This window comes from Marmota flaviventris, chromosome 7 (genome assembly GCF_047511675.1).
Source record: "Marmota flaviventris isolate mMarFla1 chromosome 7, mMarFla1.hap1, whole genome shotgun sequence".
In the NCBI taxonomy this organism is placed as follows: domain Eukaryota; kingdom Metazoa; phylum Chordata; class Mammalia; order Rodentia; family Sciuridae; genus Marmota; species Marmota flaviventris.
Window position 1 is genome coordinate 130,791,610 of NC_092504.1, and position 27,381 is coordinate 130,818,990.

Genomic DNA, 27,381 nt, shown 5'->3' on the forward strand with positions numbered 1-27,381 from the left:
ACCTTAAAAGAGCGTACTACAGGGATACTGCTACATCGATGTTCATAGCAGCACAATTTACAATTGCTAGACTGTGGAACCAACCCAGATGCCCTTCAATAGATGAATGGATAAAAAAAAATGTGGCATTTATACACCATGGAGTATTGCGCAGCACTAAAAAATGACAAAATCATAGAATTTGCAGGGAAATGGATGGCACTAGAGCAGATTATGCTTAGTGAAGCTAGCCAATCCCTAAAAAACAAATACCAAATGTCTTCTTTGATATAATGAGAGCAACTAAGAACAGAGCAGGGAGGAAGAGCAGGAAGAAAAGATTAACATTAAACAGATACATGAGGTGGGATGGAAAGGGAGAGAAAAGGGAAATTGCATGGTAATGGAGGGAGACCCTCATTGTTATACAAAATTACATATAAGAGGTTGTGAGGGGAATGGGAAAATAAACAAGGAGAGAAATGAATTACAGTGGATGGGGTAGAGAGAGAAGATGGGAGGGGAGGGAGGGTGGATAGTAGAGGATAGGAAAGGTAGCAGAATACAACAGTTACTAATAGGGCATTATGTAAAAATGTGGATGTGTAACCGATGTGATTCTGCAATCTGTATTTGGGGTAAAATTGGGAGTTCATAACCAACTTGAATCTAATGTATGAAATATGATATGTCAAGAGCTTTATAATGTTTTGAACAACCAATAAAAAAAATAAATTAAAAAAAAAAAAGAACAGTTCTTGGAGCTGTTCCTCATGTCTATGTGCTGACAGAAATTCACAGAAGCTTGCTTTTAGGATGGGAAAACAAGTGTCTTTTGAATTAAGAGAAATTGCATGTTCATGTTTCAGAGATGATTGCAGGTTGCTTGATTAAAGAGGTTAAAAAGGGAGTGCTACTACTGAAAAAGTGTTTCACCTTTGAACACAATGTGCTTAAGCTGTGTGGGTTGGAGGAAGGAGCTCATGAAGCAAACAGGCTGCCCTTTGGGCATCTCAACCAAAATTCAACATTTCTATTCAAAACCAAAGTCTTAAATCAGTAAGTCTGCAAATACAGCAGAAATTGTATCTACAATTTCCCTGTAGTTATCTTCCAACACCCATATGGGCAATGTTGAATATAATGTGACCTGTGACATGGATGCTTTTCTATTCTTACTTATCCTTCTTAAACAATTATAATTGCTCCCTCAGGGAATCATTCAGGATATTCTTCAACAATTCACCCTGTAAATGATAGACTGTTTTCAAGCTCAAGTCTAACACCATAAAATGCAATATAATGAGTAGTTAAAAAGACTTGGTGAGGATTGTCATGGGTGTGTTTAATGGGAAACCACTACACTTGATTTCAACTTCTCACTATCTTTAGGATCCCAAACCCCCATGAAATCATTCTAAATGCATTTTTTTTTCCATTTTGCCCTCATTTTTACAAGTTAACAAAATGTAATTAATTATAACTAAGACTTGAAGATAGACCACTGGTTTTGCACTTTTGGCATTTTAATTGTGTGTCGGTACTTAGTGGCATGGTCCATAGCCCATGCTGTTTTTCTTTGTAATATTGAGGTAGCAAATAAAATATTACTGATGAATTTTTTAGTACTTTGCTCTAAAAATATTTTTTTAACTGCAAATGATTTTTTTGGGGGGGAAATGGTTTAAAATCGGAGTTCTTCTATTTATTCATCTTCCTCTTATCCATTGATGAAACCTACTCCTTCTATGCAGTTGAAGTGGATGACCCAGTGCTTCAAGTAAAATAAAAAAAAAAAAAAAATCAATATGGAGGTTCCTAAAATAACTGATAATAAACTAAGCTATTGTCCAGCTATACCACTCTTTGGTATATAATTAAGTACTTATAAAGTTAGCGTACTACAGAGATCTAAGCATAACCCAGTTTAATTCTGCATGATTCACAATAGCTAAATTATAGAGTCGGCCTAGATGCTGATTGAGAGATAAATAGATAAAGGTATGTTGTACCTATAAATAATAAAGAATCATTTAGCCATAAAGGAAAGAGTGAAATCATGTCATTTGCAGGAAAGTGGCTAGAATTAGAGATCATAATGTTAAAAGCAATAAGCCATATACAGAAAGGCAAGCATTGCTTGCATTCTTCCATACATGCAATGCAGGGGGAAAAAATAAGCTATGAAAATGGGAAGAAAACTATAGGAAGGGAAAGTGACCAGGGAGAGGCAGAGGGGTGGGTGTGGAGGGTTATATGGGTCATGGGTATAACAAAGTAGGTTATATGCAAGTATGACTATGACACAATGAAACCCACCATGCTAATTAAATTGCACTAATAGAAAAGGTATTATAAAAATGAGCAAACAAAACTTGAAATGAGTTCAGCTTAAGTATGGAAACATTCTTACATTTAAATTCACATGTTTTTACTTATGTTAGACACTGAAACACCTTTACATTGTGGTGTTGTCCTAGAGTGTATGAGATTCTAATGTAGCTTTTTCAACCTTTTACAACTTTGCATATCTTGGAGACCAAAGTTAAATCTCTAATAATTGAAAAGAGCCACATCACTGAAAACTCAGATGGAGAGGAACAGGGGTTGGGATAGGAGGATGGATAATAAAAGGCCTTTCTTTATCAATGATAACAGGATTTAAGTATTAAAAAAATACCTTGGAGACCAGAGTACACAGTCAATAAAGTAAAAATACCCAACTTGACAAAATATGTATTAGAGAATATATCATGGAGAAACAACTTTAATAAACAGTATAACCCAATATTTTTGGATATTCTGATCTTTTGTGAATTTATTCTATTAAAGAAATAATTAATGAAAAATATTGCATATACGGTCAATTTTCTTGTTCACAACTTAAGTTTTGATATATATTATTGTATGACTATTTTTAATAAATATTGGGCCATTTTATAGCACATTTCACATCAATTAAAATTGATATTATAACTTTTGTGTTTGCAATTTTGGAAAAAAGCTAAAAAAATACATTGTTTCAGTTTTCATTTCTTTAAATACTATTTAATTACATAGTTTTCTTTGTTTCCATTTTTTTCTGTGCATATATGTGTGTGTATCTGTGCAAATGTGTGCATACAGGTATATATATATATATATATATATATATATATATATATATCTTTGAGAAAAAAATAAGAAAGTAATCTTTGAGAAAAAGTCACTTCCTGCTTGGATAAGATTTAATATTATTTATTGCCAGAACAAAAAAAATCTATTTAATATCTTTGGCAGCAGTAGCTACTGTTTAAAAGCTTTGGGGCAAATACTGATACTGTATCAGTAGGCATCACCACTAAGACAGTCTAAGTTATGAAAAAGTCCACACAAATAATTCACATGCAATAATTTAGTGAAATTACCTTAATTTGATTTTTAATGCTAGTGTAAGCCAAGTATTATTTCAGTTACATCCCATAATCTCTTTACTATGATAAATATGAATTTCCATTTTTGAATGAAGGCAAATAAATCTATAGAAGCTACCATGGAAAACCTCAATAAATGGGTTTAAATGGAATGCAAAGGGCACAATACAAATTGTAGAAGCAATAAATTGACTGATAAAATACAGCCCTAAATCAATTAAACTAAAAGTAACCTATTTAAAACAACATAAAGGTTAAGGGGCTTCTTATCTAGAGATCATACATTCAGATATAAAATGTGTGTCTCATATGACAGAAATGGAATTCACTCTGCTTGAACTTACTTGTTCTCTTTTCTCTCACTAATCCTTCTCTCCTTCCTTCAACCCCTTGTTTTTTCTTTCTTTTTATTTTTTTAGATTAATCAAGAGTAGTTAAACACCCATGCTCTAGATCCAGAGAACATTGTTTTCATTCTGCTATAAATACTTCATATTTGACTTTTAACTAATTGCTTATCTAGTTGTACCTCAGTTCCAAAAAGCTAATTAATGGTAATAATATCCTTCTAGAGTCTGATAGGATTTTTAGTATTATTGCAAATAAGGAACAGAATCCAAGGCTTGGAACATAGTAACTGTTCAGTTAATGGTACTAAATTATTTTACAACAGCTAGATAGCTTGTAGATATCTTTATATAATTTTATGGATTTCCATGTTGATTATCACTTAAAATTATATACTTTAATGCATTAACTGGTTCATGTTGATTTAGGGAACTCAGTTCTATGCTTAATATTATTGAAATTTCATGCATCACTTTAATTGCCTTTTAGAACAGTGACACTGAAATGGATATAATAAGCAAAAGAAATACATATTTTTACTGAATTATTGCGTATGTGTGTATTTTTAAAATCACTTGCCACAGTTAAATTTTCCTTAAGATTTTTTTTTTGTATTATAATTGCAATTTACAAATAAAATTTATTTGTATAATAAATTTATAAATAAAATTCTCAAATCCATTTGGCTTATAGGGATTCTTTCCAAGTACAATTTTATGTATTATCAGAATAAAAGATGAAGGAATTGTTAATGGTTAGAAAGTAACCATTTGATTTCCATTTTATTAATCTTAAGCATGATATATACCTCTAATCTCAGCCTGGGTTTCCCAAGTGAGATTAAGTACTGAATATATATTATGAAGCAAAAGAACCATTCCAGGTTGGATATGTGTGGAAAACAGGGAAAAATGAAAAGAGAAGCATTCGGGAGTTCCACTTAATATCTCAAACACCTGATGTCATTCATTGTTGCCAGAGAATCTTGTAGTCATCACAGTCCTCTAGCTAAATTTAGAGAGATGACAGGGAAATCACACTGCTGTATTATCATGGGGTAGGAGAGCAGTTTGTGTTGTGTCCTCCATACTTGCTAACTCTTCATGGCACCATCTTGAAAACATATCCATCAGTGGCCCATGGAAACAGATGATGGCCCACCCCATATGTATGCATGATCCAATTTGACTGGAGGTACTGATGAATACAGTCTGAATCTCAGATGGGAGAGATGTCCCACAAAACTTGAAGCTTAGGTCACTGAGACATATAAATTACATTGGTTATAGCTAAACAAACTAAAATACTGTGCACTCTGCAAAGTAAATGTAATACACCTTACCTTTACTCCCCACCAAAAAAGCATTCTAGTGCACATCTCCAAGAGAAAATCTTTCACTATGAAAACCACCCTATAAAATTGATAGAAAAAGCAGATCTATCAAATATGCAAATATCAACCTAAGGGAATAAGAAACATGACAAAGCAAGGTAATAGAACACAAAGGTTCCCAGTAGGAGATCCCCAAGAAAAGGACATATGGGGAATTGATAAAATAAAATTTAAGTTAGTGATCTTAAGGAAACTCAACAACATACAAGAGATTATACATCAGCAATTTAATGAGATCAGGAAGATGGTGCTGTCAACGAGAGATTCAACAAAAAGAAAGATGTTATAAGAAAAGAATCAAACAGAAATCTTGGTACTGGATCATTCAATGAATAAAAATTTTAAAAATGCAGTTGAGAGGCTCAACAACAGATTACACCAAGCAGGAAAAGGAATTTCTGAGAGTAACGACAGGCACAGTCATTAAAAAAAAAAGAAAAGAAAAAAGAAATGTGTGCATCATGGTAGTTCCAGAAGAGAATATACAAAACCTATTTAATAAAATGATACCTGAGAAGTGCCAAGTTTTAAAAGAGATATGGACATTTAGATCTAGAATGGTAAAAACACATAAATAGACTCAACACAAAAGGTCCTCTATGAGAGAAATGTAGTAAAATTTTTAAAAAGTCAAAAACAGAACTCTGAAAACAGCAATAGAAAGAATTGGTCATATGTAATGGAATCCCTATTAGATCAAAAAGCAGATTTCTCAGATTTAATCTTACAGGACAGGAAAGAAGGATATATATCAACACCTGAAAGAAAAATACTACAGCTAGAAAAGTATATCCGGAAAAACCATCCTTCAGAAATGTAAGAGAAACAAAAATTTTACAAGATGATCAAAAACTTATAGAATTCACTCATCCCTACACTAACCTTACAAGTAATGCTTAAGCAAATCCAATATTTTTAATGAAAATAAAATATCTATCATCATGAAGGGATAATATTCATTTCTACAGCACATGCACAAAAGAGAAAAAAAAAAACCCAAACTTACCAATCCAGAAAACCACAATCAAAGGTAAACAATAAGAGGAAAGGAACACAAAACACACAGAACAACCAGAGAATAATTAACAATATAATGAGAGTATGTTCTTGCCTATTAATTATTATTTGAATGAAAAGAAATTAATTTTCCAATTTAAAAAAGGATGGATGAATGAATGAAAATAAATAATGAGAATCAACTATATACTGCCTACAAAAAATTTGCATATCCTGTAAATATACACATAAGCTGAAAGTAAAAGAATGGAAACAGTTATCACACATTAGTACAGCCAAGAGTGGGCAGCACTTGCTATACTCACATTAAGTAGATGAGATTTTAAGTCATATCTGTGAAGTAGACAAGGCCATTATACAACACTAAAGGATTCAATTAAACAAGAGATTATCACAATTTTAAATATTATCAGTATCTGACACTGAAGTACACAATTATAAAAAGCAAACATTATAATATTAAAGGGTAAAATCAGATCAGTGGAATTAAGTTATACTACAGATTAAATGGAGCTGATAGATATTAGTGAACATTTTATTTCAATCAGCTGCAAATATTAGTTGCTCTCATCAGTATATGGGACATTCTCCAGAATAGAGCATATCTTGAGTCAAAATTTTTTTTAAAAATTAAGTATCAGTGCATTCATAAGTATTAAAATCATGTATCTTCTCTGACACAGTAGAAAAAGATTAGTCATTAGCAACAAGGGAAACTTTAGAAATTGTTCAACACATAGAAAGTAACAAGATATTTACAAATAACAGATGGGCTTATGAAGCGCTCAAATGGGAAATGCTAAAAAAATTGTGAAACTAATGAAAAATAGAACACAGCATACCAAAACCTATCCATTCAATGCAGTAAAAGTTGTACAATGAAGGGGATTTATGGTGGTAAGTGCCTACCTAAAAAGTAGAAAGATTTTAGAAAAGAAGCTAATGATGCAACTCACCATACTAGAAAAGCAAGGTGGGGGAAAATCCTTCAAAATAGAATAAATAAAGAAAATAATATTACAACAGAAATAATGAAATTGAGACAAAAATTTACAAAACATGGTTGGTTTGCAAAAAAAAAAAAAAAAGAAAAGCAAAACCAAAATCAACAAAAAATTACCATATCTATGAAAGAGAATAAAAAAACACAAATAAATAATATCAGAGATAAAAATGAGATGTGACAATTGAAACTGAAGAAAAATGAAGGATCGGGCTGGGGCTATGGCTCAGTGGCAGAGAGTTTGTGTGGCACATTTGAAGCACTGAGTTCTATCCTTAGCACCACATAGAAAAAATAAGCAAATAAAATAAAGTCATTCTGTCCATCTACAACTACAAAAAATAATAAAAAAGAAATATGAAGGATCACTAAAGATAAATATGAACAACTAGACATGAATATATTGAAAAATCTAGATGAAACGTATCAATTCATGAACCCATATAACTTACAAAAAATGGAAGAAATTGAAAACTTATGTAAGTTTACAATATATAATAGGCTTGAACCAATAAATGAAAACAGTGTTTTTGAGAAAGAAAAGTCCAAGACTAGATGGATTCAAGGCTGAATTTTACCAAACTTTTAAAGAACAAACAGCAATTCTTCTTAAACTGAAAAACAAAAAAATTTAAAGGGAGGGAATTTTTCCAAAGTTATGCTACGAAGCCGGCATTACACTTATACCTAAAATCAAGGCTATAATAATAATTACAGGAAAACACTATAGGCCAGTATCCCTAATAAACATAAATGTAAAAATTCTGAACAAAATATTAGCCTACTAAATCCAAGAACATATCAAAAAGATTACATGCCATAATCTCATGGAGCTTATCTAGGAATGAAAGGATAGTCTAATGTAAACACATCAATAACATATCATATTAAGAGTATGTTAACAAAAAATTATCATTTCAATGGAGGTTAAAAAAAGGATTTGATAAAATTTTAAATCACTTCATGATTAAAGACTCTTATAAATTAATATAGAAGGAGCATACATTAACATAATATTGTATGTACATAAGAAACCCACAGCCAATATCATACTGAATAGAGAAAAGCCAAAAGTATTTCTTTTAATATCTAGAAAAAGACCAAGATCTCTACCTATCCCAATCTTATTCAACAAACTATTGAAATCCCTCTCTCCCAAAGCAATTAAGCAAAAGAAATAAATAAACAGACCACAAATTGGAAAAGAGAATGTCAAATTATATGTACTTGCAGATTACATGGTCTGATATATATAGAAAAAAAAACAGAAAAATTAGGTATTATTTAAAAATTCAGTAAAGTTGTAGAATAAAAAAATAAACATACAGAAAATCAGTAGCATTTCTCCAATCAATAAAAATCTCACTGTAGAATTCAAGAAAGCAATTCCACTAACAATAACTACTGTAAGAAAGAAAGAAAAGAATAATCTAGGAGTAAATTTGAAAAAAAAATGGTTAATAACTTTACAATGAAACCATTAAAAAATTTTGGAAAAAAAAAATCAAAGAAAACAGAGAAAAAGTGCTGGGGTTACAGCTCAGTTTGTAGGGTGTTTGCCTTGCTTGCACAAGGCCCTGCGTTCAATCCCCAGTACCACTACAAAAAAAAAAAAAGTCAGAAAACCGAAAAAAAGAAAATGAAATATATCAATGTTCTTGGATTAGAAGAATCAATATTGCTAAATGGTTCATAGTACCCAAAGTGATCAGTAGATTCAATGCAATGTGCATCAAAATACCAAGGACACTGACCACAAATAGAGTGTTTCTGAAATTCATATGGAACCACAAAATATTCCAGATAGCCAAAGTAATTATGATCAAAAAGAGTAATCCTGAACTAGAGGTATTACAATACCTAAGATTAAAACGCACTACAAATCTGTAGTTACCCAAAGGGTGGGGGATGGGCATAAAAACTGATACATAGACCAATAAAACAGAATAGAATACTAAAAAATAAATGCCTGTACTTGAAGGCCACTGGCTATCAAGATATGTGCTTCTGTAATATGTATCTGGAATGTCCCTCAAGGCAGGCCACTGTGTAAGGTCAATGATCCCCTGCTTGGTTCTATTAAGAGACAGTGGAAAATTTAGCAGGTAGGGTCTAGTGGATGTCTTTAGGTAGCTGTTGTACTCTGTTGAAGAGGATACTGGGACCCCAGTCTCTTTCTCTTTATCTTTTTGATTTCCCCTTCGTTGTGAGTGGTTTTGCTGTGCTACGTGTCTCCATGATATGAGAGACCTCAAAAATGGGGCCAACTGATCATGAACTGAAACCTGTAAACTTGGGAGTCAAAAGAAGTATTTTGTCTTTATTATTTGATTGTCTTAAATATTTGTTATAATTACAGAAAGCTGACAAGTAGCAAAAAGATACGTTTGACAAACACAATATTTTTAATAATTGATGCTGGGAATACTAGATATCCACATGCAGAAAAAAGATACTAGATCCCAACCTCTCACTCTATGCATAAACAACTCAGAATGGATTGAACACCTAAAGTTAAGACTTGAAACCATTAAACATAGGAAAAAAGATTTTAAGACACTGTTATGGGTAGTGATTTATTGGATAAGATCTCAAAAACATGGGCATCAAAAGCAAAAAAAAAAAAAAAAATAGGACAAATTGAATTTTGTCAGGTTTAGAAACTTCTGCATGCCAAAGAAAATAATCAATAGTGAAAAGACAGCTTGCAGAACAGGATAAAACAATTGCAACTATTCATTCAACAAGGGATTAATATCCAGGGTATATAAGTAATAAACAACACAAAAGGGAAAAAATCCAATTGAATAAGAAATAATTTTTCCCCAAATAGAACAGTTATTATAAAAAAGACAAAATATAATAAAAGCTAGCAAGGATGTAGAGAAAGGACACCTCTTATACATGGTGGGTGGGAGAGTATATTAGTATAACCACTATGGAAAAACAATGTGTAGCTTTCCCCAAAGTCAGTGAGGCATTTATACTTCCTTGTTTATTGCAGAAGTATTCACAATCCTGAAGATATAAAACCAAACCAGGTGATCACTGATGGATGAATGGATAGAGAAAATGTTGTATCATACACAATGAAATAAATTGAAATGGAGTCACCATTTGTGGCAATGTGGATATAACTGAAGGACATTATACTGAGTAGAATGATACAGGAACTAAAAACAAACACTGCAATTTTACTCTTAAGCACAAGATAAAAAAATTTTATCTCATTGAAGGAGAGCATGGCAGTAGCCTCTAAAAGTCAGGAAGTGAAAAGAGAGTGGCATAGAAAGAGGTCAGATAACTGTACAAAATATGGTTAGCTAAGGGCATTTGCTTCTACTGTTCTGTAGCACAGTAAGAAGATCATAGTTTACAATTTATATGTTCCGAAATAGCTAGAAGACAGGAGTGTGAAGGCTTCCAACTTAAGAAATAGTAAATGATTAGGAAGAAGGAAATGTTAAGTTCCCTGATTTGATCAGTATACATTGCTAAAATATCAAATTGTTACACTATACCCCATAAATATGTACAATTATTATGGGCCAACTAAAGATGTTAAAAAGAACTCAAAATACCAGGTAACAAGAAAAAGCGCCAAAACTTTTTCATAATTTTAAAAAATATTTTTATTATTTGTTCATGGATCTTTATTTTATTTACTTATTTATATATGATGCTAAGAATCAAACTTGGTGCCTAGCACATGCTAGACAAGCACTCTACCACTGAGCCACAACCCCAGCCCCATAATTTATTTTAATTAGAAGACAGAGTGATTTGGATTGGCAAATAAAAGTGTTATCCTAATGCATGGAAGAAAATTTTTTGTAGTGCATTTTAATGAAGAACTGTAAAAATAAAGTGTACATGGGTAGAGTGTACAGTTTGGTGTTCTCTCAGTCACTGGGCGTGTTATAATCCATTCAGAGCAACAAAACCAAAAGATATTCCAGTTTCTTCTTGGCTCAGGTAGGGTAGAGATTGTCTGCCTGCAAATACTGCTCGAGTGCCCAAGTTGAAGGGTGTGCTCCATGTGGCTACATTAGCTCCTTGGTGGCCCTCTTGTTTCAAGGAATCTACACACACACACAGTTACACACAAGCATGTGGACCATTATCACATCTGTTGTGACAGGGAAGTGGGGTATGTTAATGAAAGTACAAATGGAGTGTCTGGAGACAGAGAGCCCAAGGCACGTGATCTGTGGGGAAAGCTTACTAGAGATCAGATCTTACTAGAGTTCAGGGGCTGCTCCAAGAAGGGCTCAGTCACACAGACAGCATTTGGTTCAGGAAGTGGCTGGCTGGATGAGTGACATTCCTCCTTTCACAGTGTCCTGAGTTCTGCACCAATGCCCACGGAGAGAGGTTTTATATATTAGGTTGCAGAAGTGGTGGAGTCATCAGGATTAACTAAGTTTTTTAACATGATCAGCTTCCCAAGGAGCAACTATCCTGGCATGTATGCAAGAAAATTACCTTTCCACAGATAACACTAACTTGCAGTGATTCCCAGCTTGCCTAGGAGAAAGCCAGCGTCTTCAACATGGTATGTAGCTATCCATGCAGCCCTGGCTTGCTATCATAACTCACTCCCTTAACTTAGCTAGGATTTGAGGAACTGAAAGGGGGAATTAAGAGACATGGTGTTTTCTGATCACTTTTTACTGTTTACTGCTTCCTTAAGGATGATGCAAACATGTTTATAAATTATTTATTTTAGGAAAATTGTTTCTTTAGAACATTAATAGAAATTAAATGAATTGTTTTATGCTACTTCACTCTTTGCAAAAACTTTGTTTAATACTCTTCCTCATCATGACATTAAACACCACAAATGATGGGCTCATTGAAATCAAGAATTTTTCACACAGTCTAGGAAGAATGTCTTCAATAATGTTATGTGTTAGTTATCTGATTAAACCAAGCAAGAGGATAATCAGCAAGAGTCTTGAATCAATTACACATGGAAACTTTGCTATTCTCTCAGTGCATGGATAAAACTGCCACTTAAGCATCACTAACATTTGAAGTCTTTGGAAAAGGAGCTGCTTAGAAAGGTAAAAATAATTGCCTTTAGTGTTTATTGTTTCTAGTAATTTCTGTTCAACTAAGATAATGTAATTTAAGCATGAAATATTGTTCTGCAAATTTAAAGAAAATTATTACATAGCAAGTAGTAATATGAACAAATGAAATACAGAAGCTATTTCCAATAAAATACAGAGAAATTCATCATCCTACCATTCATAATGTATTTTTTACGTATGTATTTAGTTATTGGTACCAGGGATTGAACTCAGGGTCACTCGACCACTGAGCCACATACCAGCCCTATTTTGTATTTTGTTTAGAGACAGTGTCTCACTGAGTTGCTGAGCATCTCACCAAGTTTCTGATGTTGGCTTTGAACTCTTGATCCTCCTGCTCCAGTCTCCCAAGATGCTGGGATTACAGACCACTGCCCCTGGCTGTTGTTTATGTATTTCTTGATAAACATGGATCCAACAAGTTTATCATAAAATAATAAACCTTTGAGACATAATTATTGGGGCTAATTAAGATTAATAAATTTTAAATAACTATGGTTTGAGAAATTTGATTTTTAATCACAGAATCCCAACAGAACTTAAGATTCTGAAAACATTGTTATCTTAAGTTTTATTAACTTAAATTTCAAGGACTTAGAGATAATCATCGAGAAATCAGAATCATTATTTAACATTTTAAATTCTTTGTAATACTAAAACAAATATTTGAGTCATGTTAATCTGCTGCATTTTTGCCAGAAACAAAATGATACTAAATGTTTCTCCTTTCCTTTACATAGTTCCTCTGTATAACAGTTCTGTATTATCAGTTTTCTGTAGTGTCTTGTAATGAAGGCTAAGTTCATAATTCCCATGTGAGTAAAGACTATATTTAATAGAGGATCACTGTCTTTAACTTGGCAAGCAGTTTTACTCACAGGTAAATATGTAGAAATCACCCATACATGCAAACGCACATACATGAAAATAACCAATATTTATGAATAATCAACTCTAATGATAGCTTTTTAATTTTTTTTAGTTGTAATTGGACACATTACCTTTATTTTATTTATTTTTATGTAATGCTGAGGATGGAACTCAGTGCCTCGCACATGCTAGGCAAGCGCTCTACCGCTGAGCCACAACCCCAAAACCTCTAAAGATAGCTTTTTCAAAACTATATTTTTAGTTGAAGATAGACACATACCTTTATTTTATTTATTTTTTATGTGGTACAGAGGATCAAATCCAGTGCTTCACCAGTGCTAGGAAAGGACTCCACCACTGAGCTACACCTCCAGCCCCTCCAATGATAGCTGTGTGTCACTTATTGTATATTAATCCATGTTACCTCCAGGACTCATACCAGCTATATATTATTCTAACTTATTTTTACCTCTTTTTAAATTTTTTTCTGGAACAAGGTGTAGTATTTTTAATTAATAAAGACATGATGCATAAGCAATATCATGCCTTTTCATGAGATTTAGTTAAGTCACCATCCACCATGGTATGACTTAACAATCACTCCAAGGAAGACAACTCATATCAGTATGTTTTCTTTTTTTAAGCTAATTAGCAAAATATTGCTAGTTTCATATTTAAAAAAGTATTGTAAGTGTAAAGAGCAAAATCCTACAATTTAAAATTAAAATTTATACATTATTACTATCTGATTTTCATAAAGGCACCAAGAAAATATGTTCTCTTATTTTATAAATATTGTTTGTACTGAAATAAATTTTAATTTTTCAACACTGAATGATGAATTTATTCATTTTCTTTTTAGTAAATACCATGGGCAGAAGTTGTATGGTGAATATATCATTTGATGTGGAAGCAACACAATCTGGCTAATGTTTTAAATTTTCACAACTAGCTATATCAAGTGATAACATTTAATTAACAAATATATATTCCATTAACAAACACTTTGAATTTGTACTATCTTGAGTATTTTATAAATTTTTTGATACAAAGTTTAAGTCAGATGGTGTGGTTTATGACTATTTTCTTGGTGTAATTATCAATAATGCCCTTCCCACTTGTACTGTAAAAGTGTCCTGTCTTATACAATGAATTATACAGTCACCTTCCAGATGCATAGTGCACAGACAGTAATACAGAATGGTTACTCTAATGCAGATATGGAAAGGATAACAGAGTGCACAGGAAGAGGGCTCCATAGATACTTTTAGTAGCCAGGGTTTTGATGAGAGGTGACACTCCTTTGAATCCTCTTAAGAAATTGGATGGACCTTGAGGACAAAGGAAACCAAGTTGCTATGTTTTGAGCGCATTTTGTCCCTGACAAAATTCATGTTGAGGTTTCTATGCCCATTGTCATACTAATGAGGGGACTTCACCAAAGGTGAGTTGGTCATTGGAGGTACTAAATCATATCATGATTTTCTAAATCATAGAAAAAAAATGTTTTTTTGCAAATGGCTTTTTGAAATGAACATTTTAGGCCACTTCTAGAAGCAGCATCAAGGGTGTAACTCATCTGCGTTTGTTGAGCGGTTTAGAGGACACAGAGTAGAAGACCTGAGAAGGAGGACGAGAAGGTCCTGTGCCAAACTTGCCACATAAAGAAGACCTGTTTTGTGTTATAATTATTTTTGTGTACATATTTATTCTTCATTGGTGTATATACAGTTGATAATGCTATGTATTTTTTTGGAATATTTAGTCTCTCTAGATGTTTTGCAATGCCTGGCATATGTTAAAAGTAGAAATGGGAAAATAGCACATTTTTAAAATATCTTGTGAGTAAAATTCACATAAAATGTCATTTGAGGGGGAAATAGTCAAGTCACTTTTGAGCAGGACACATTGTGCTTATGCATCGTTCTGTGCAGGTGACAGAGATGGAAACTATTTGACGCAGGTGATCTAAGAGTGAGTCAAGAAGAGCCCCAGCCCCTTGTATTTGTGCATCTTGCTTCACATTGTTGTGTACATGCTGCATATAAAGGATAAACAAGTCATAAGTTATGACATTTAGTCTTTTAGATGTTAAAGTATTTGCCAGTGTTTGATAAAATTGGTTAGTAAGCCCATACATTGTGAACATTTGTGTTAAAATTCCAAGGAAAGAAGGTCTTCAGGAAATCAAAGTATCACGTCCCACTAGGTAGGTGGAGAGGAGATGGGTTCTGAGTCATAATGTTTATGTAAATTTCCAAAACACTTAGAAATTATAACAATTGTTATGTGTGTAGTTTACTAAAGCCTACTGTGTATAGACTGGACTAAATGAGTCCTTACTTGAAATATTTATTTTGTCTAGATATTTAGAAGCTCTCAGACTATTTTGAATGTAGAGGTAGTAAAATGTCACTTTCTAGATACATTTTGGCTAAAATTCATATAGAATATTGTCTTTTTGAAGAGGTGTGTATGACCACCACTGTGATTGTTCTTCATTGCTTTTGAGGAGGTGGGAGAAAGGAATTGCAAAAGTAGCATGCTGATGTGTTTACACTTGGACCTTTTCAGACACCATTTGTCTGCAGTTGTGTGTGTGTGTGTGTGTGTGTGTGTGTGTGTGTGTGTGTGTTTTGGTTGTTGTCTGGATGTTGAAGATTGCCAAAGTATTTAGTAAAATTAGCAGTACAAATAGGAAACACATCTTGTATTTGTGCATCTTTGTATTGAAATTCATAGGAAAACTTGTCTTCTGTGACTCTTGTATATGAATTTCTTCACCTCTAAGCATTACATATGCTTGCATTTGTCCACTGTATTGAAGACAGAGGAAAGGGAGGAAGAAATGGTTATAGACCAAAATGCTCATATTTAGAAGATACCTAAGGTTATAGCCATTGCTATTTGGGCCATTTGATTTGCTAGTGCTCTGTGCAAGGTGGAAAATTTCTTACATGAAATATATAGTTCTTCCAATTATTTAGAAGTCCTTGATGTATTTAAAAGTAGATGTAGCTTAATGACACTTTTCAAGAATAGCTCTAAAAACTGATGAAAAAAATGTTATGTTTTAGGGGGGCACAGTGGTGCACACCTGTAATCCCAGTGACCAGGGAGGCTGAGACAGGAGGAACGCAAGTTAAAAGTTAGCCTCAGCAAAAACAAGGTGCTAAGTAACTCAGTGAGACCCTGTCTCTAAATACAATCGAAAATAGATCTGAGGATCTGGCTCAGTGGTCAAGTGCCCCTGAGTTCAAACTCCGTTACCCCCTCCCCCCAAAAAAATTATGCTTGGAGATAGAATTCTTCAGCCACTTCTATGAGTAGCTCTTGCTCATTGAGTTGAGAGAGATGGTTGGGAAGAAATTGCAAAGGGAGTTTCATTAGTGTAGGCTAGAAAATTTCAGCTTACCAATTGTCCTCTACATTACATGAACCTCTTTTAAGTCTATATATATTGTGTTTACACTGGACAAACGAGTCTTGATTTTTTATCTTGTCTCTATTTCTGACAAAAGTCAAGTTATAGAACTAATACATTTTGTACTTTTTGTGTTAGAATTCATGGAAAGGCTATCTTCCTAAAAAAGACTTTTGAAAATGAGATTGTAATATCATATCTGAGTGACACAGGTGCCTATATCACATGTGATATAGGAAATAAAGAGTTGGAAGAAATGAAGGATTCTAGGCCAAAATGTTCCCCCTTAGAAGACACTTTCAATTATAATCATTATTACATGTGTGTAGTTTACTCAACACTACTACTGTATGTATGGTGGGAAACTCAAGTCTTTACTGGAAAAGTACAATCTTTCTAGATGTTTAAAAATGAATAACATGGTAAAACTTAAGGCATAAAATGATGTCCTTTAATTATCTTTTGTTATTTCATATGAGTGGTTTCATTTTGGAAACGGAATTGTTGAAATTGGTGTCTTGGAGATTATGCTCACTATTTACCAGGTGATATTGGGCAGGGGGAGGAGGAATTATGCAGAGAGAAGGGTTCCTGACTGTTAAATTGGCTCAGTGTGTATCCATTGTTCTCTAGGTCTACTTTAGTTAATATTTCTGGGTCTTAAAGGAGAAGTCCTAATGCCTCCAAATAGCTTAGAAGCAGCAAAAATTACCCCTGTATAAATGTTTTTATAAAAAAACTATCTTGTGGAAGTAACCATTCTTTCATTTACCTCTTGAAATCAGGTGTAATCCTAAAAGTAGTCAAAGGAATGTTGAAGAGGAAGAAGAGGGAGGATGAGGAGAAGGACTCTTTGCTAGTGTCTCCAAATCTGGAAGACAATTTTAGCTTATAACCAGAGATCTGTATGGGCATTTTCTGGTAAGGTAGTTATGTTTGTTGTGCACAAATTTGCTGGGAGCCATTAGCCAAGTAGGTATGACAATTTCCTTGCCAGCGTACCCCATGTTGCTGACATGTTGCAGCGACATTGAATGTAGGTGACCTTGCTCAAGGACCAAGGCAGATTAGGGTGTTCCCGGTTTTAAGATAATACTGTTTAGGGCGTTCCCAGTTTAGGTTCCAGGTTTAAGGTTTAAGATTATTCCTGCTGGGAATAGGGCGTATCCTGCTGCCTGAGTTCCCCTTGAGTTCTCACGGGATTCAGACAGTATATTTTGGAGATAGAAGCCCAGAGAACGTGGATTTGGGCAGAGAACGTGGACTTCCCCAGAACGTGATTGTAGACGGCTGGTGTGAGTTCGGGAATAAAGAGTTGCTGTTTGAATCTACAAGCTGTGTGGTGGCTCGTGATTGTGTGCCCAGCCAGACTGCGGCACAAATTTCATTATTTCACAACAGCTAAATATTATAGATGTCCTGAGGTGACAGCATATGGAAAAAGTAGAAACATGAAATAAGCAAACTTGTAAATATCTATAATAATTGACAGAAGAGATGTATCTTGGACACAGAATTGTTACAAACCTGTAGGCAGTGTGCATCAGGATTCATTCATTAGGCTGGCAGTGGAGAGGTGAAGTGAATGTATGGGGAGGCTTGCGTGTAGGTGTAGTCAGAATCATGACATATGCTATCAATGTTTGTGAATATTCTGTCTGTGCTATAAGAATACGTTAGGTATATCAGTGGGAACATGACTTCTTGTTACTATTTTAATAGTAAAGATCTGATAATGAACTCAGCAACACCATGCTTGGTGTACTCTGTTGCTTCATGTCTCAATTTATTTATTCATTTATTTATTTATTTTTACTTTTTTAAAATTTTAATTTGTTATATAACAACAGGATGCATTACAATCCATATTACACATACAGAGCACGATTTTTCATCTCTCTGGTTGTACACAAATAGAGTCACATCCTTCGTGTCTTCATACATGTACTTAGGGTAATGAAGACCATCACATTCCACCATCTTTCCTACCCCTATGCCCCCTCCCTTGCCCTCTCTCCCCTTTGCCTCTTTGTCCTATCTAGAGTTCACTTTATCCTCCCATCCCCCTTTAGAACTTTTTAAAAAAACATATATATATATATATATATATATATATATATATATATATATATATATATATATATGTTTTTATATATATATTTAGTTGTCCATGGACCTTTATTCATTTATTTTTTATTCATTTATTTTTATGAGAAAACCCAGTGCCTCACACAAGCTAGGCAAGGGCACTACCACTGAGCCACAACCACAGCCATATTTTAGTTCTTTTAATGTTACCTTTTTTCCTGTTTTGTGAATCGGGGGCCCTGAGTTTCCATTTTATAATGGATCCCAGCTCTGTAGGCATGAGTCAGATACTGAAGACACAGTAGGTGTTTCCACCAAAGGACAGTTTGTGAAGTGATGAACAGGCCACTCATGTTGAAGCCAGATGACTAAGCTTGGGTCCCTTGGCTGTTGTGTGTTAGCTGTGAACTTTTTTTTTTTATTAGTTGTTCAAAACATTACAAACCTCTTGACATATCATATTTCATACATTTGATTCAAGCAGATTATGAACTCCCATTTTTACCCCGTATACATATTGCAGAATCTGCAATATGTAATCATGTCTCAATTTAAACTGAGCATTAAGGGAATGCAGTGTTTTAACTGTAATTCTGCCAATACTTCTATCCAGAGGCCTGTTGCAATTTCTGTCTTCAGTTAAAGTTTTGTCCCTGAGAGTGGCAGGATTATAATTTTCCCTAACAGATGGAATTTGTGTAGTATGTTCTTGGTTATCAAAATACTCATAGTTTTTGGATTTTGAATTGATGAATATTTGTGATGTGTGGAAAAGTGCAACGTAGGCCATGCCATCTTAGTCACCTAAAGTAGGACATTCAGCGCCCAAAAGGACATGCCCAGCTGAACTGCTTGTGACCAAGGATGACATTGTTCTTTGCTTCTTATCTTTGTTTTCACCTGTGCACATTTCTGCTTTCTCAAAGAAAAAAAAATGTGGTTCTTTTGAAAATCTGAAATAAAATCAAACACATATATTTAAATGTTGTTTAAAAAAGCACAAAGCAAAAACAAACAAACAAACAAAAAACACAGTAATGCTCCAAAGTTCTTAAAATAGGGGAATATTTAAATATAATGATGAAATATTACATACATGAAACATAAGACTTTAGCAAACTTTTGAATGAAATGGACAATTCTTATGGAATATATATATATATATATATATATATATTTATAATTTAATACGGTTATTGTTTATACTTATCTGCAGTTAGAGAGAGAGAGAGTGTGTGAGAGAGAGAGAGAGAAATAGGGACACTAAAAAAAAACATGTACTAAAGTGTCTATGTTTTTCATTTTCATTTCTGTAAAGTGTGGAAGAATTTTTCAATCAATGCAATTTTGTAATCACTGCCACCTAGTAGACATTCGTGACATTCATGTGTGAAATTCTTCCTTAGAACCTTCTGATAAAACCAGAAAGCTGTCAGCACCAGAGTTGGTTAAAGTTCATGATAAACCTTAGTGAGATATTAGATCAAGGGTAAACTTTTTTCCATATTTTTCTCAGGTTTTTTAATTTGTATGATCTATATAAAGAGAAAAATACATTAATAAACACTAGAAAAATAGAACATATAGGAAATGTAACAAAGGAAGCACACACACCATTAATCCAGAAATATCAAGTTCCTCTAAAAGATTTTAAAAAATCATTTTAACTGTACTGAAGATGATCTTTGGTATATAAATACAAGTTTATATAAATTTTGGAAAGTTGAATAGGTAAGATGTCTTTTCCCATTTTGGGTTGTTATAAAAAAGTACCTGAGGCTGGGTACTAGAAAGAAAAGAAGTTTGTTTAGTTCAAACTTCTGGGTATTTCCAACAGCATGGAATCTTTTTGACCCTGTTGAAGTCTGCACAGTGGATATCATTGGAATTGTTGGAACACATTAAAGGAAATCACATGACAAAATGGGAAGAAAGAGGCCAAGCTGAGATAGTCTAACTCAGGTTTTAACAACCCATCCAGGGAAATAAATCAGCTTTTATGAGCCTATATTACTGTAAGGATCAATAATAATAAAGGAGACACAGAGACAAGGTTCAGAGGAAGAGAAGGTAGCAGAGTGGCTCTTTGTCCAAGCGGCCACGTTTATTTATACCAATAGGTTACATTAGGTCATTGGTACCATAACTACATTATTGTTTAGAGTATAAGTAAGGTTGCTTATTCTGCAGTTACATTTTACAGTTATAATATTTAATGTTAGGAGATTTGTGCAATTCTCAAGAAAGTCCATTGTTTATGTATATGCTATAATGAATTTTATCATCATCATGTTCTTCATCATCATTGTTTGAGGGTACTTTTAGGTTGGCAGATCCAGGAGCACCAGAGCTTGGTGAAACATTGTAGTTATCAAGCAAGCAAGTTCCTTTATTCCCAGGAGTTATATACCTAAGATCAAGGTCGAGGCTTGATAAGGCTCTAACACAGAGACTTCTTAGGGCATTGCCATACCAGCTAGACATTGCACATATATTAGCTATATTACTAGATCCTGAGAGAGATTGCAGGGTATTCTAAGGGTGGGAAACAGGGTACCTGTTACCTCGCAGGAGTTTGCTCACCAGGGGAATATGTCCCTGTACATTTCCACAGTCAAAATCCCTACATATTACTCCTTTCAAATGGGACATGGTCCCATGATATAATTATTTTCCATTAGGCCCTATCTCATCTGCATAATAAGTATAAGAATTCTTTGACTAACTCAAGACTATGAAACACTCCTCTTATATTCATTTCTACAAGTCTTATAGTTTTAAGTTTTTGAATTTAAATCTTTGTATTTATGTATGTGCTATAATGAATTTTATCATCATCATGTTCTTCATCATCATCATTATTTTGGTGTCCATGGATATTCACTTTTTCAGAGCATTTATGTTGGAATCAATTGATCATAAGCATAGGAATTATTCCTGGGCACTCAATTTTATTCCATTGATTTATTTGATTATATTGTACTAATACTTAGCACATTGATTACTATGGAAATGTTTGTAATTAGTGCTGTGTGCTTACACTATCATTGTATTTTGGGAGAAAATAATTTGCTTTTTTCCTTATGTTTATTCAAAAGCAGAGAAGATTTGTGTGTCAAGATAGTTTATATCCTGCAAGATTTAGGGCTTACCATCTTTCATAATCACTTCCTTTTATTCTTGTGACCAAAACACCTGACAAGAACAACTTTTTGACTCTTGGTTTCAGAGGATTGGTCCATGGTTGGTTGGCTCCATTCCTTTCTCCTGAGGTAAAGCAGAACATCTTGATGGAAGGGTGTAGTAGAGAAATGTTTCTCAGCTCATGGAACCTGAAAGTAGAAGAGAGAGAGAGGGAGAGGCCATGAGTAGATATAGACCCCAAGGCCATGCCCTCAGTGAACTGCTTTCTTCAGCCATCCCCTCACCCACCTATAATTTTTGCCATTAAAATTTATTCAAATTACTAACCAGTTAAATGGACTAATTCACTGATGTGATCCTAGGACTTGTGATCCAGTCATTGCCCCAAATCTCCACTTCTGAGCCTTGCTAAACTGGGGACCATGCTTTGACATATAAGCTTTTCTGGAGATATTCTAGATTCAAACCATAACATTCACTTTAGCGAATTTCTTTAACAAAATCTGTTTTTATATATTTGCATATCCCATTAGTTCTGTCATCTTCAGGACAACTCTAGTAAACATTTAGCACATTATTCTTTAGCTATACAAAGACTTACAACTAGGTAAATATAGAAATTCTGCTACTATATAGATCTATTCCTCTGCTACTTTGTTGTGTTATTACTGGTGTACATATTATACACATAAATATTAGATACTCATTTTTATAATTATTATTTTGTGTAATTTTTAGCTTTTAAAGAAACTGAGAAAATAAAAGAAAACAAGTATACATTTATAGAATTAGTGATATTAATCTTATATTTAGCATTTATGGTTTTATTTTATCCTTTTGCATTTTATTTACTATCTGGTTTTAGTTTGTTTATTTCTTTGTTTGTTCTTTACTGGGAATTTAGTCAGGGCTTGTGCATGTTAGGTGAGTGCTCTACCACTGAGCTACATTTCTAGTCCTTTGAGTTACTCCTGCTGTCACTTTCTTACATGTTATGCTTTTATTTCCTCAATCCTCTTTTGTGTGATTGTTGTAAAACATGTTCTGTTTCCATATTTTATAAGACAAACATTACAATTATACACATATTGTTTTTTTTGTAATTGTACCTTTAACCGCTTGAAAAGAGGGAGAAGAAAAATGCAATTTTCCTGTGTTTTATAATTACTTGCATAATTTCCTTTACTGATGCTTTTTGTTTGTATGGATTTAAATTACTGTGTTATGTCATTTACTTTCAGTATGAATTTTTATTTATGTAATTCTTGTAAGTCAAGTGGAGTAGAAACTGATCCTTTTGAATTTTTATTTACTTAGAAGTGTTCTTTGTCTTCATTTGAGAAATACAGTTTTACAGGATATACTTATTGACAATTTACAGTATTATTTTGTTGTCTATATATATATATATAGACAACAAAATAATATAGCATTTGAGTACATCATGCCATTGTCTTTTTGACCTCCATTGGTTAAGATAAGAAGTTAACTGCACATCTTTGTGTTTATCATGAGTTGTTTTTTTTTTTTTTTAACCTCAATTGTTTTCAAGACATTTTTTTTCATCAATATTTTGATCATTTTGTGTGTGAGTGTGGACCTCTGTGCTAGTGTTGAACTGAAAGCTGGCTGAATTTCCAGGTTGTATGTTAATGGTCTTTCACTAGTGATTAGTTGTTATTTACATTTCTTCATATGTATATATTTCTTTCTGCTTCTTCTTTCCCTTCTTTCAAGACATCATTATGTACATCTAAATGGGTATGACTATTTTTATATAGACTCACATGTTTCTGAGCCTCATTTCTCCTTGTAGATTTCTCTCCTTCTGTTCTTCAGTTTGCATAATCTCCATTCATTTGTGTCCAAATTAACCAATTCATTTTTTTTTTCTGCCAGTGATGTCTTTCATCATATTTTACCTTTGGTTTAGTTAGCTAATTAAGGTCACCACCAAGTCTAATCCTTTCCTTTTTAGCACATATCATCCATGATATATAAAATATGCTTTTTTTTGCCAGAAATAACTCAATCTTGAATCTGATCCATTCTTAAAAGTTCTTTTAATTAAAGTGTTTAGCTTATTTACACATTCAACATTATAGTTTAAGTTATTTTAATGAGACTATCATGGCAGTTTTTTACATTGATACAATTTAGGTGTATTTTGTTATTATATTTTTTCTTCTTTCTTTCTGCTTAATAAAGTTTTAATTTTGTATGATTCAATTTTTTCATTGTTTTTTAGGCACATCTCTTTTTTATCAATTTCACTAGATTATATGCATATTTAATATATCACTATTTACATTCAGATAATATTATGCCACTTGTGTCCAATATATATGCTTTAGGGTGTTGCAATCCCATTTTCTCGTTTGTAATCTGTACTATATTGAATAATGTCTTCCAAAAATTTACCTAAATCCAGAACCTACTACATGACTTTATGTTGAGATAGGTTCTTTGCAGATGTAATCAAGATTATATGATGTCATGCTGGATTAGGGTGGCCTCTAGGTACAAAAGAATGGATATTGTTATCAGAAGAGGAAAATCTGGTCACGTATGAATCCATATGAAGAGAATGACGTTAAATATATGAAGATGGAAAGCAGAATTTGTGGTGATGCAGGTACGAGACAAAGAATGCCATGGATTTCTGGCAACCACAGAGAGAGGCAAGGAACAGATTCTCTTCCAGGAACCCTACAGAAAGGATGACGCTGCTGAATCTTAGATTTCAGATTTCTAACCTCCAGATTTGCGAGTGAATAAATTTCTGTTGTTCTAAGCTACAAGGTTTGTAGTCATGTGTTATACCAACCCTAGGAAAGTAATGCACATTTTTTCATATAATGGTCCATCTTTATTTTTATAATTGTTTTACATTTCACAAATACAATGTTATTGTTTCTATTTATTTAAAATTTAAAGACTAGACTATTATTTATAATATAAAGACAAAGAAACACATTTATATGTATACAAATAGAACATATTTTTCAAGTTCTTTGTTCCTTTATGTAGGTTAAACTTATTTATGAAAATAACACAATGAAACAATCTGCAATTCCTTTTGCACTTAACAGTCTGAAAATTTTGTCATCAAAAAAGTAAAAAGTATCAAACACTTATGTAATTAATCAGAAATCATATTTTATTTCTACAATCAAACACCATATTGGATTAGAGCAGTCATTTACTTTAAAAAGCTGAAGGACAATTGTGGGTCCACAAGTCTAATGTGACATTTTTCAGTTTTAGTGCATTAAGATTGACCTGGTCATACAAAACCTATAGTAGGTAAAACTGGAAGTATGTTAGCATGAATCAAAGGAATGCAACCAAACTATATATATTCAATCTTTTCATCATTACCTTACACTCACAATAAAACTAAAAATTCTAGTTTGTGTAGTTCATGTAAGATTTCCCCAGCTGATGCATTATATATTGTTTATCTGTTAGGTAAATATCCCTGTTTTGTGCATTTTTAATATTCTATGTGGTGAAATAGAAAGCATACATAAAGTACTTAATCTTGGTGCAACTAACAATGGTTATCTCAAAGCACAGCATTTCCAGAATACTTTGAGTTGCTAGTTGAACTAGCCATTTGTTAATGGAACACAAATGTGTACACAATTAAGTTAAAAGGGCATTACTAACTTCTTAAACTATATATCAATATTAGCATTGACTAATCAAGTAAAATAATTGAATTAATAGATAGGAGAATCTGTCTACCAGTCTTCATAAATATTTGCAAAAATGTAAAACAATGGCACTCTTCTAATTTCATTTTGGAAAAACAATTATTTTGATAGGATAGTATAATTTACATTAAGATACACAGTAGTTAGTAGATTTATCATTATTGTTCACAAATGAATTCATATAAGGATATTTTTAAAATTTCAGTTTAAATAATAATATGCTAACTAATTGTAGACATAACTATGTAAACAAAAGGTCTTGTGGGTCCTCAAAAAGTTTTAAGAGTAGTATAGATATATTGAGAAGTGCTAGTTTACATGAAAGGTAGAAAGGCACATTTCTGTCCTCTATACATTCCATTCTGAATCTCATTAAATTTATAACATATCATGTTTAAATTAAATCCCATAAGCCATTACATATTTTTGCTGCTTTTATATAACACCAATTTCATGCCTCTTTAAGTTATTTAAAAAGGTGATTTTGCATTCAAATTTATTTATTATTTTATTTTATAATTATTGCCATTTTATACATATCTAATAATTGGTATCTAAGAATGAAAGTGTTTTAAATATTTAGTAATTATTCTTCTTGAACTTAAACTAGGCTATAGCATTATTTCATTTGTTCTGCTAACCATGGCAAACAGAATGGTGAAGAGAGTTCTATTATATCCCCCAGATATTTTTTTCACAATGAGGAGGTAATAATAAAGTACAACAGAGAGCATAGAATATTTATGTAGTGTCACTTATTTTGCTCATTTGGGAAATCAATGTTTTAACAATTGCATTTTACAATACCCTGGATCGTGAGCCTACCGTGCCAAGAATAAGAGAGTTTATAGAAGTAGAGACTGAAAACACCACATATATAAAACTTCTTAAAAGTGTACATCCTGGAGCAATAAAGAGAGAAACCATGGCACTGGCAGAAGCTAAACCAGCAACCATCTTGCTTTCTGTCTCACACGCACTAGAATGTTCTTTTCAAAGTTATTTTATCTTCCTTATGTTATTCTCCAAGAACATGTGCTATAAGGTAACACTAATAATAATAATAGTAATATTAATAATGGTCAATATTGATACTTTACTGTTTTGGAGAAAAAAAATAGACTAAAAGGTAAATATCCAATAGAAAAAGATATATAATTTTTCAGAATCTTTAGGAAATCACTTTTTGTGTCAAAGCATTTTATTTTATGTTTAATATAATTATTGTCATCATTAAGGTTATTTTATAATATTTTATATAGAGATAAAATTTTGTAAAACATTGCAACTTACTTGATTACTACATTGACTTTAAAAAATATATATATATATATGATACAAAAATGAAGATATCATGACATGCATGTGATTGAAATAATGTATAATTTTGTAGATTCTTTTATTTTGGAAAAAAAAAATCACCATTTGTTCTACTTGCCAAGAATTTTATACTTCAAATATCATGTCAAGTGTCAAGTGTGAAAATTATTAAAACAATTTGATTGTAATATAATGAACATGAAAAAGGATACAAGAAAGAATACTGAACGGCAATGTGAAATGTTACAATTTTAAGGAATTATGTTGTCATTTAATTCTCTAAAGCTAGACAACTGTCATAAATAAGAAATGCCAAAGAATAAGTCAATCTATTTTTATATAGAGATTGTATCAATAAATTTAAATTTTATATAAAATCCAATGTATCCTTGCATAGTGCTTCATTCCTCATTTTGTACTGAAGATAGTATGCTTTACTATTTCTCTAGGTGTTGGCAAATGTATAGTCATTCCCTTGCAATCAGGCTACAACATACTTCCACCAGCCCACCCACCTCATACCATGTCTCCCTTCTGACTCTGCATTCAGCACTTCCCCACACTCCA